The following is an 11,490-nucleotide window of genomic DNA, read 5'->3' as shown; positions in this document are numbered from 1 at the left end:
GATGTCAAAATGACATCCTGGAGCTCCCACCCCTTCTCAAACCCAGATTTCCAGACACTTTGTACAGACCCTTGAGCTCTTGGTATGATAACCATCTTCCAGATGGATTTGGGCTTCTGCTCCTAGTATAACCAATGTGTAATCATGGATGCAGTAGTATTTTTGGCAGTGGTATTTTGACTTCTACTTCTTACAGAATGTTGTTTCTGCTTCTTATAGAATGTTGTTATGGAGTCCTGCAAAACCAAGCAATGCCACTTCTGCGTTTTAGTTGTGCCTGACAGGTTTCGGAAACCAAAACTCAGCCCCACAAAGTTTTGCAAGCAGAGTGTGTGACAGGAAAGTTGGCTGGCACCCAAGCCCATCCTGACAGGGGAAACTGGCTCAGCTGTTTCTGAAAACACCTACTCAGGTTCACCCATGCAGCGAGCAGTTTTACAAGTTAGTCATTAACCACCTCACCCCCACTGAGCCACACAAGCAAAACAGCCTTGGCTCTCTGCAGCCAAGTGTCTTGCAGATGTGTAATGGATCCAAATCCTCACACACTCTTTTGGAGTCTTGGGCAGGAGGAAGAGAAGGGGTTTTGGAAGGAAGCTCCCTTCACGGTTTCAGTGGGGCTCCAGCTGACAGAGGAGTCAGGAGTCTGTGTGGGTGCAGAGCCAAGTGCTGGAGGTGAGTTACAGAAAGGCAGCTGAAATTGCATTATACAAGCTGAGAACAGCTGCTGGGAGCTGCATTCTGTGACACTGCTTGCTGGCAGGAGCTTACCTAGGGCATGAGAAAAGAGCTCTTCTTCCACCTGGAAAAGACTCAAAGCCCCATGGTTCTTGGAAGATGTCTCAGACACGGGATCAGGGCATGTACCCTCACAAGAGAGAGTCATGGGGATAGAGAGGGGCCAGGTGAAGAGAAATGAGACCTGGTCATTCAGGCATGCAGCAGAGCCCTCACTTCCCCTTCTTGCTCACAACTTAAGGATACACAAGTTGTGTATCCTTATCACTATACCGTGCCTCCAGTCTCCAGGACAAATTCTGTATCACAGAATTTTCTCATCCATTCATATTTTCAGAGGCCAGTTAAATCTGGAAAGGATGGAATAGGTCACACAGAAGAGGACCAGCCCTTTTTGCTCAGTTTTGAAGAGATGTACTTTGAGAGAGCTGCTTCCTGCCATGGTCCTTTGTCCCCTCAGAGCAGGACAAGCCCCATTAGCACAGGGGAACTTTTCCTGACCACCTTCTGGTGCTCTGGGAGACTGCAGTGAGAGGATGGAGAGAACATTTCGTATACAAAAGGCTTCCCTCCCCGTCACATCAGCAACATTACAGAAGGAAACAAAACAAAAAGTGACAGTGGGCTGAGATAATGCCCGGCACCCTTGTACCCCAAAACTCCACTGCAGACAATGCCTGTGGGGGTACTGACAGCACTGTGCCATTGCAGCCAGGGTGTGGCATGTCCCCAGCTGGAAATGGGGTCCAGCCACAGCCATGCAGAGCCCCCCAAGCCTCCCTGTTCGCCTCAGGCCTTGCTGAGCCCCACCATGAGCTCTGAAGGAAGGAGTTCCACTTCCATCTCTGAGCAACAAATCAAGCGACACCTTGTTAATTTGAAGACAAAAGGGGAGGGGAAGAACAAAAGGTCAGAGCGGGACTGACTTCCATCTTGTTGGCCTCCCTGCGGGTCTTTCCTGTTTATTGGGAGCTTTTCTGAGGGCTATGGGTGAGCCTCCAGTGCAACCTCTGCTCCAGAGAGCCTCGAGCACTTGGGAGAAGAAAATGACTCTGAACTTGGCAGCCCCAGGCCTGACTTTGCTGGGGTGTCCTGCCACTCTCTGGGGGACAGAAAGCCAAACGCCTCAGAGGATGCTTGCAGAGCCCAGCTTTTTGACACAGGCCTCCAAGCAAAGGCAAACAGCCACTGAAACTGTGGCTCTTAAAAGGATGCAGGCAACTCTTGTGTCCAGCAGAGTCATGGCTGTCAAGGAGCCAACAGCACATCTAGAACTGAGGCCCTTCTGCCATGGGATCACACAGGGTTTGTCATGAAAGTGACTCAAAGGCAATGAAGATCTCACCCCTGAAGGCTGCTGAGTTTGCTTGTCATGCTCATCTGTGAACACTTTTAGCCTACAAAGCTCAGGCATGTGGCCAGATAGTTATGGAAAGACATTGCCCTGTCCAGATTGCTTTGGCAAGGAGGCAGCATTTGCTGCAGCACTTGCAGAGCCCTTGCTCCTGCAGTAATACTTGTAGGGCTCTGGTTTAACATGATTTTTTTTTAAATAGGAGCCAAACCTCAGTTTGCAAACACAAGAGCCACTTTTCCCTAGAAGCAGGCAAAAGTGGTTGTAAGGCCTAGCTTAGGAGCACAAGTGCAGATCCTACAAGGATAAGAGAAAGGATCAGAGGAGACCCTGCAGGGTGCAAGTGCTTGTGCCTAAAGCATCCTGCAGAGGCAGGAGCTCATCCTTGCTGGTCTCACTGGTACCCAGGGATACCTCTCAAAATGGGACAGAGCTCCAGCTGCACTGCATGAAAGATGTCCTTACCCTAGTCAGCTTTTCAGGCTAATTCCTCCTTTAATTCAACCTCTTCCCCAGTCCTGGGCATCCAGGGGCTTTTCCTTGTGTGGCTCTTGTGTCCCACAGCCTCTCCATGCCCAAGTCCCTCTCTGGCCAGAGGAGCAGCCCCCAGAGCAGCTGTGAGCTGGGGCCTCATGGGCAGCAGGCTCCCCTGGCACAGCCCAGCTCGTGCCACCCAGCCCAGGGAGGTGGCACAGCCACAGAAGGGCAGTTCTTCCCCCCAGGGCAAACCCCAAAGGTGTCCCCCTGTGGGCAGATCAGTGCCAAGGGACGCTCTGGAGCTGGGGTGACACGTCCCACATGGGCAGTGGCCTCCAGCCCTGCCCATGTGCTACAGGTGGCCACAGCAACTGCAAGCTGTCCTGAAACTGGAGCCTTTACAACTAGTTAAATAACAGATATGGTCCATTAGTTTGGCAGGCCGACAGGCCCCCGTGCCAAAAAGCCCATCTCTGCTCAAAAGGGACACTGTTAACAGTAACTCAAGAGGATGCAACAGAAGAAAATAAACAACAGTTGAGGCAGTTGGTGTAATTGGCCAGCAGACGAAAATAAATTTATGCCAGCTTGTGAATACAGCTGCTGAGCATGATTTAGTGAGTAAATCGTGTGGCACAGAGCACAGGGCAGGCAGGAATAAAATTAAGTAAGAGACAAAAGCCAGGCTGCCTCTTGGAGAATATCACCCCTCCAACAACCCAGCTTTTCCCATTTCTGCCCATTTCACTCTCATGGGTCCCCTCATGTTACTAATATAGGGGTTTCCCAGCCAGCCATCGTGTTTTTCAGGAGGGACATATGCTTGAACCAGTGCTAAAACAAATACCCAAACCCCACAAAACCCAAGCAGAATTTTAAAAAAAGAAAATGTTCAGCAGAAAATCCCAACCATTTCAAGTGCTCTTTGAGCACCATACATGAATAACAAAGAGTGAGCCTGCCATTTATTCCTTTGCGGATCACTTTTAAGATCAGCTTTTGTTCTGTGCTTTTTAGAGCAGCTCAAGTCCAATGGACAAAAATTCCATTCCCAGGAGCACACAAGAAAGAACTGGGAGCCCTGGGCTGCACATTTCACCTTTACTTTTTCATTCTATACTATAAATGTTCAGCATGTTCTTAACAAACTGAGCCAGCGTCTTCCTTTATGCAGTGGGGCTGACAGCTTGGAAACTGGAATTCTGCAAGCAGGAGAGGAGGATGGAGGCTGTGGATGAAGTGAATCACCTAGAAAAAAAGATACCTCAGCCAGAGTGGATGGGACCTTACCACACATTAACATAACTTCTATTTTGCAGATGTTGCTTCCTGATTTTACAGTCAGCAAAGAAAAGAGCTCCCCTTTTCTCATCCTGGCCTGGATACACAGAAGGCATTTTAAGACACCTGTTTATCTCCTGGTTTAGCTGCAAACCACTTGCTCTTATCAGTTCTCTCTGTGAAACACCAGCCTGCAATTTCTTTTTTTTTTTTCTTTTTTTTTTTTTTCAGAGAAGCTCCAGTTCTCGTTGGCACAAAGATGGCTTCAAAGGCAGCAGAACCCCAATGCTCATGCTGTCTTCCACCTTCAAAGCTTGTTGCCAGCTCAAGCCCATCCTTTGCAGACAGCTAGGGGTTCTCCTTTCTACAGAAACAAGCTCCTGGCAAGAGTTTTTCTTGTCTTTTTCCTCAAACTGATGGACTGCTTGTTTTCCCCTGGTTTATTCACTCTGTCTTTTTCAAAACACCCAACCAAATCACAGTGCAAAGCAATGAGGTCACTGTAAACTCCACAGAAGATGTTATCACTGCTATCCTACGATTCCCTCAGTCTTTGCTTTGACTGCCTTGTTTTCCTGAGCCATATGGGAGGATAGTGCCTCTCGGCAAAATATAGACGTGAGAAGTCTCAAGGGCTCTGCCTCAGATAACAAAGACACCAGCATTTCCTTGACAATTATAACTCTAAGAAATACAATTTTTCCTCTTTTTAGTTACATAAGAAATATTTGGGCCATATTTTCAAAGTGTATTTCAAATCCCAGGTAGGCACAGCAAATAAACAGCCTGGATTTTTCCCTAGATCCGAGAGGCTCTTTGGAAAATCAGGTCACAAAAATGAGAGTGGGAGCAGCTGAAGGCAAAGACCTTCTACCAAACCTTGCCCTAAACAGCTTCCTGTGCTGACAGTCACTTCACTTTTCTGCCTCCCATGGAGCTTAGGAAATAATGTCACACTGGCAGCATCAGACAGCTGCAGGGGGTAGGGACCTCTGAAGTGAATGTTGTTAGGCACAGGTGACACATTTAGCAGATATATTTTCATGCTCTGATAGGATGAAACCAAGGCCAGGAAGACCCACAGCAGGCGTCTAGCCTGGATTTTTATGCCCAGTGCAAAAACCATTTCCTTCTTTGAATATGGCAAACCCATCTGTGGGGTGGCCACAGAGTCTCCAGGCACAAGGCACTGCAGGGTGAGGTTAATTAATTCACAGTGGGCTGTGTCTCGTGCACCTTTGAAACCCCAACGTTCCTTGGGGAGAGCTGTTGGTGGGCACGTGTGGCTGTGCACAGACACGTGGAGGCACTGGCTGCTGCTCCTCAGCCTGTCTGTACTGCAGAGTCACTCATCCAAAGTCCTCCAACTGCCTTGCAAACATTAATTGTGGGCTCGTGTGGTGGGGAGGCAGGTAAATATCAACCACCCTGTTTTACAGACAGGTCGGCCGTTGCATAATCTCAGCTGATGGCATTCAGAAACTAAAACCAAAAGGTCATTTTCTGTTTTAAGGACTATATCCCTTTCCCTGCATTGTGCAATATTTCTTCATGTTATATAACCACTTTTTCCTGGTATTTAACATGTGTGTCTATCCTAAATTCTGCTGCCTTCCATGATTGTCTGTTCTGCAACCACAGATAAGTGTCCTGCTTATTTATTGAAGATATCCCTTATCTGCAGGCTTTCATCACATGTTGGAGCCCCACAGAGCAGCACAAGCCCCATGTGCAGGAACTCAGGGGGACTGTTTGGACCCAAACCCTGACAGATATCATCGAGGCAGCCTGTGAACCAGACACTCACATAGCTGATGACTGTCTAGACACATCTGGGAATCTGAAATCCTGCATCCAGCCTGGGTGGGAGGCACATCTCTCCAAGTAACAACTGGCAAATTTAAGCTGTCTCTGGGGGCTAATTTTCAGGGTTTGGCACAAAAATTCTGCCTTTATTTGGAGAAATGCCAGAGTGATCAGAGGATTTTCAACTCCTCAGACCTCCCTAGGGTGGTGGGTGTGTTAAACCACATCTCATAAAGGGAAAAGTTGTGATCTCAGGACAGACAGCTCCTGCAGAGTGACACAATCATAGGGATGCATACCTCAGTTGTGGGGCAATTTCTGCTTGTATTAGTGGGACCTTCTGCTGCTGCTTCATTATTGAAGTGTGCAATGACACCCAGCTTCAGAATAACCTTGTTTGCAACAGGTGCAGCTCCAGATTTCATATCTCCAAGTTCATCTTGTGTTTGCTTTTCTCTTGTTGGCCAAACTTCTGGTAGAGCTCTGCTCAGGGTGACAGCACCCAGTTACAAAAGCTGGGTAGATAAGGAGCAGGAAATGAGTTTCTCTAATGGATACAAAATTCAGCATTCAGATATCAAGGTCAAGCAGAAAATTAGATTTTCCCCCCTCCATTTATTTTTTTTTAAAGAGGGTGAAACAAGAGTGATGTTCTTGTCACAACTGCAATGGGCTGGTGGTGAGAGACATGAGAGGATGTACTTGACTCTCCAGTGTCCCATGGAGGATTTCCACAGGGAAAAACAACCTTAGAGAGGACTCTGACAAAATATGTAGCCCAGAATGATCACCATGGGTCTGACATAACTCACCCATCCACTTCTTTCATTGTCTTGTTTCCCTTGGACTGGGGCGAGCAGACCTCACATTTCCTCTGCCTCCACTTTCAAAATTCAAAATAACCAGGCAAGACACCATGCAGCCTTTGCATCTTCTCTGCATTCATTGTGGAAGTTCCATTTTCATCCCACCATAGTGGTGGATCAGGCATTTGGACCCATATCTACCAACCCAATAGCTTGATTCATATCTACCACATCTACCAACCCAACAGATGGTGCTTGAGGCTAAACCATCATCTTTTGGGCAAGTTAACTTCAGCTTTAAAATGATTTCTCTCCCATAAGGTCAACACAATGTTTCTGTTGCTGATGACAGCGACCTAGAAATGACCACAGCTCAGCACAGGTAAGAAAGATGAAGAGTTGGTACCACTTAGGAAAGGTGCCCTCCCTGCCCAGCAGCAGGTTAAGTTATACAACTCCTTCTAGGTTTCCCAAAAGACCCTTTTACTCTTAGACAGGCCCTTGAACTTTTCTCTTTTTCTTTTGTGCTGCACAGAAGGGAAAACACTAACCCTGCTGATTGAAAACTGTGTTTCAAGCAGTAAAAGCTGGCAATCCTGAGAAGAAACATAAGCTCAAGGAGGAACTGTGCCCCAACGAGTGCCCTGTTGTGAGATAAGTTTTTCTTTTTCGTGATGAATCAACATAATAATCCATCTGTAACACTAGATGGGTCTGCCTCTACTACAGCAAAGGGCCATCTGCCCATCTGCATATATGTTCAAAATGCTGCTGGGACAACCACGATGGCCTCTTAATGAAAGGCACTTGGCAATTAGTACTTCAGTGAAATCGTGCCTGGGTGGCTCTGAACCCTCATTTGTCCTTCCCGCTCCAATGCAACAAGTGTCTGTAACTTTTTCTCTTTGTTTTTATTCCAGCAATTTCTCCTTAAAGCCCGGTGGGGAGGGGTGGACACGTTCTGATGCCTGCAACAGCAGGAGCTGAGGCAAGTTGTAATCAACATATGTCCTGTGTGAGCTGCGTGGCCACGAATCAGCGGGACAAACCGCTCCTGGTTTCCAAAATACCCACCTGCTCGGGGGCCAGGCTGCAGCAAAGCCATCCACTGCGTGGCTCCATCTGTCTGACAAACAGGCTGCACGTTTGCTGAAAACTGAATCATTTTGCCTCTATTTACTTCCTTTCTTCCCCCCCCCCCCCCTCCTCTCCCCCGCTCTACTAATTGGGGCTGGTTTGAAAGGTGCAGGCACCCACAAAAACAATGCAGCACAATGAGGCCACGTTCGTTAAACTGCTCCAACCGAAATCCGCTGGGGCTGGGCGGGCAGAAAGGAGACAGACCCCGTCAGCCTCCAGTCAGAGCGGGAAAATTAAAAAATAAAACAGCCAGGCTACAAAACGGTGCAGAAAATCCATCAGGGAAGGCTTGTGTTGGAGTTAGAGAGAGTAGCTGCCACCAGGATGATGAGGGTGCTGTGGCACATGGGTCCTGCTGGGAGAGCCAGGGGACAGAAAATGTCAGATGTTAAAAGTCAAGAGGACCAGCTCTCCAGCAGCACTCAGCAGCACAGGGGAGACCAAAGCACCCCTGAGCCTGCCCCAGCTCTGCTGCAGGCTCTGTCAGCAGTGTACAGTCCCAGAATACACAAGAAAATATTGAAAATTGTGTGCACTGGCATTGCAGTGCCTAAGCAGGCACAGCCAGGGAAGCACAGCCTCTTGGAGGAGATCTTCCCAGGAATCATCCTGACAGTCCTGTGGTCAGTAAAATAAGAGTATTTCTATCCCAGCTGCAAAGAAACAAATGATGGCCAGGAGAATGAATTTCTCCCAGTCTGGAAAACACAGACTGCTGCATGGAGCTTGTAGGCCAGGACATGCTGTGGTCATGAATTTCCTTCACCTAATCACTTAACCTCATTAGGGAAATGACAGATTTCTCCACTAATCAGACCTTCCATTTCACTTACAAAGGAAAGACTAAAAAAGGGAACTAATTGTGATTTTGAAAGACCTTTTACTAAAAACTTTCAACAATCTACCAGGCAGTAAAGACACATAATTTTCCTAGTAGTCTGGACGATCTCCATAGTAATCTGTTGTGCTTTCAGATGGACTACTCACAAAATGCATTAAAATTAGACTGTAAAAGCTATTTGCAAGGATTATCATTAGTAGAAGCACCAACTTTCTGGTGAGAAAGTCAGACATGGAGAATGAGTCGGGTTTCAAACAAGGTTTTGACAAGTCAAAAAGGGTGTATCTGGGGAAAGCACCTGCTCTTTACAGATGATAGTGAGATTTTTCTTCATTCTTTACCACCACCTCTCTGGATTTCTCCCCTGCATGGCACAGCCAGGATCTGAAAGATGCATCCAGTTAATATTTAGGATAGGAAGACTGTGGGAGAACAAGGTTCACTACACATCTGAAAGTGTTGATACATGTAGCTGATATTGCTGCCAAGTCCAGTAAATTTCTCTGTGGCTTGCACTGCTCAAACCTGGCTCAGTGTCTTTGGAGGTGGAACTCTTCCATTCTTTCTGTCTGTGATTCACCCTTTTCCTTTGGCTTTGGAAATCCACATGCTGACCCATCCAAGACAACTTTCTTTCCCCACAGACACCTCACCACGATGAGCAGCTTTGCCCCAGCCCCCCCATGAGCCCCCACAGCCTGTCTGTCCCTCCTGATTCCCCCTCTCCAAGCAATGCAGTTTATTGTTCAAGAACCCAACAATTTACTTGCCAAATTGCAGTTCAAAGTTTGCAGGAGTGGATTTCAACACCTGAAACGGTGCTTGGCCTTCAGCCAGATGAATTGTTGATCCTGTTTTCCCAGCCTTTCTCCCACCTCTGCCCAAAAGGAGGGTGCTGAATTCCCTGCATCCATGTGCCTGGTGCCCTGGCTGCACTGAGGGCAGAGCATCCCTGCCCTTGTCATCCACTGAGCTGTGATGGGGGTTCTGATGTCAGTGTTGGACACATGGAGGGCTTTCCAGGAACAATTCTCCAAGAATGTGTGTTGTGCAACCACTCACATGCAATGACAAAGGGAGAGGTGCTGGTGCAGCTCATCCACTCCCAGTGGGCAGCTCTGGGGAGATTTTCTTTCATGGCTTCAGTGGGGAGAGATCCCAGGCACTGATGTGTGTTTGCCAAGGGATGAGAAACTCAATGGCTGACAGGGAGCCACAAGGAAGGGAGCAGGGAAGGGGTCCAGTCCTTTGTAAAAGGTCTGTGAGGCATCCTGACCCTGCTTCAGCCCAGCCCAAGGTCAGTCCCTGTCCCAGTGATGCTGTAGGGTGCCAGACCACAGCTCCTCACCAGGGACACTGGAGCCAGGACAGTCATGCAGGCTGATGTCCTGTCCCATCCAGCCCTGTGCCTGGGCTGCCCATACCTGGCTGGGGACACCCAGCCCTTGTCCCCAGCACAGATGTCCAAGCCTGACCCCATTTCACAGCCTGGCAGGGGATGCAGCTGCCCCCAAGGTGGAGCCCCCCACACCCTGTGGGAGCTGAGCTCAGATGGCACAACCCACCCAGCTGGCTCCCAAACCCGGAGCTTTCCACCTCACTGCAGAGCAAATCTGACAGCAGGGCAATGAGGAGAGGTGGGAACACCACCCCAGGAACCTCAGCACATGGGCAGGGGGATTAAAACAGGAACCCCAGGAACCTCAGCACACGGTCAGGGGGATTAAAGAGGGGTAATAACAACACGGGACAAGCCAACTCTCTGTGGCAGAGCCTGGGTGTTTGCTGAAACAATCACATTTTTTTCACACCCCTGTGCCTAGTTTCAAACAAAACTTTTCTCATGAAAGAAAAAACCTTTTGCATGGAAGAGATGAGGGTGGCAGGGAGGAGCAGGGGGAGTCACCCAGCCTGCTTTATGAAAGCAGGGAATCCAGCCTTGAGAATCCAGCATTCCTCCCTTAAAGAACTGGAGTTTTGGGGCATGCTGAAGGTAAACTCTCAGCAGGCAAATGGCAAAGCTCATCCCAAAGCACCCAGAAGGGCCTGGCTAAGGCGCAGGCTCACGACACAAAGCCCAGCTTCCAGCCCCAGCGTGGTCCAGCTGCCTTCCTGTGCCCCCCTCGATTTGCATGACTATCCACGGGAGGAGCGGGGCAGCCCCGCAGCCGAACAGCTGGCCATTGGCAAAATGGATTATTTCACCCTTTTGTCCCCATGTCTGGCTCACCCCGTTTGCATATTCAAGCTTTTTCCCCCACCCGGGCATCTCCTGTGCCGGGAGCTCGAAGTGCTCCCAGCTCAGTCTCTCTCCAGCAATTCAGTTTGCTCAGATATACAAATATCCCAGTGAGGAGAATGGAAACAGATCCACTGGGACAGAGCCTTCACTGGGAGGGAGGCTGGGACCCTGGAAATGAGGTTGGATGTTATCCTTTGCAAGGGGATTTAGGAGTACTGGGATCTGTGAAAATGCAGCACTGCACAAATTAGACAAAAAAAGGTACATTGTGGAGTTGCTCTTTTCCTGTCTGAGAGTCACTGCTGCCATTCTGAACAGCTCGTGCTGTGCAAGATACAGGTGTCTTCAGGAGTTCAAGGTCTCAACAGCTTTGTGTGTGCACAAATAAAATGAACAGTCCCAGTGCTTTCCTGCCTATGGGCTAAATTCACATTCTTTTTCTCAAGGGCAATAGTTTTAGGAAACTTCTCTTGGCAAGAACTCAAAGAAATTGGTTCCTAAAGACTATCCCAGCCATTCCCACTAGCCCTGAGTAAGGCTGACTTAAACAAATTCCTTCCTTTAGAATGAATGTGTGTTTCAGACCAAAAATATGCTGGGTAGAACAACTTGCATTTGATACAGTTCAAACATTGTGCCACAACCCTTTTGGTTTAAATTATGATTGCCTATATTGGACTTTTTTTTTCCTATTCAACTGTTGCTATTTCTGTTGAATTTTGTGTTTTCCCTCTTTGTTTGTGTCACCATTTTCTCATCTGCCTAGACAGACTCCAGTATAATGACCTTTGAAAGTAGAACATCC

General features: G+C 48.2%; 1 long non-coding RNA gene across 1 annotated transcript; it reads right to left on the bottom strand.

Annotated features, from left to right (window-relative positions):
• Positions 1 to 3,671: 3,671 nt before the first annotated feature.
• Positions 3,672 to 7,989, bottom strand: LOC135300117 (uncharacterized). The gene is made up of 3 exons (XR_010361999.1): positions 7,537 to 7,989; positions 5,956 to 6,171; positions 3,672 to 3,817 (listed from the first exon to the last, which is right to left on the bottom strand). It is a non-coding gene; the product is annotated as an uncharacterized LOC135300117 (long non-coding RNA).
• Between the last annotated feature and the right edge of the window lie 3,501 nt (positions 7,990 to 11,490).

The sequence above is a fragment of the Passer domesticus genome, chromosome 4, assembly GCF_036417665.1.
Source record: "Passer domesticus isolate bPasDom1 chromosome 4, bPasDom1.hap1, whole genome shotgun sequence".
NCBI classification, from domain to species: Eukaryota; Metazoa; Chordata; class Aves; order Passeriformes; family Passeridae; genus Passer; species Passer domesticus.
Note: the sequence above shows the minus strand (reverse complement) of the source record. Positions and strands in the feature narration are given on the sequence as shown.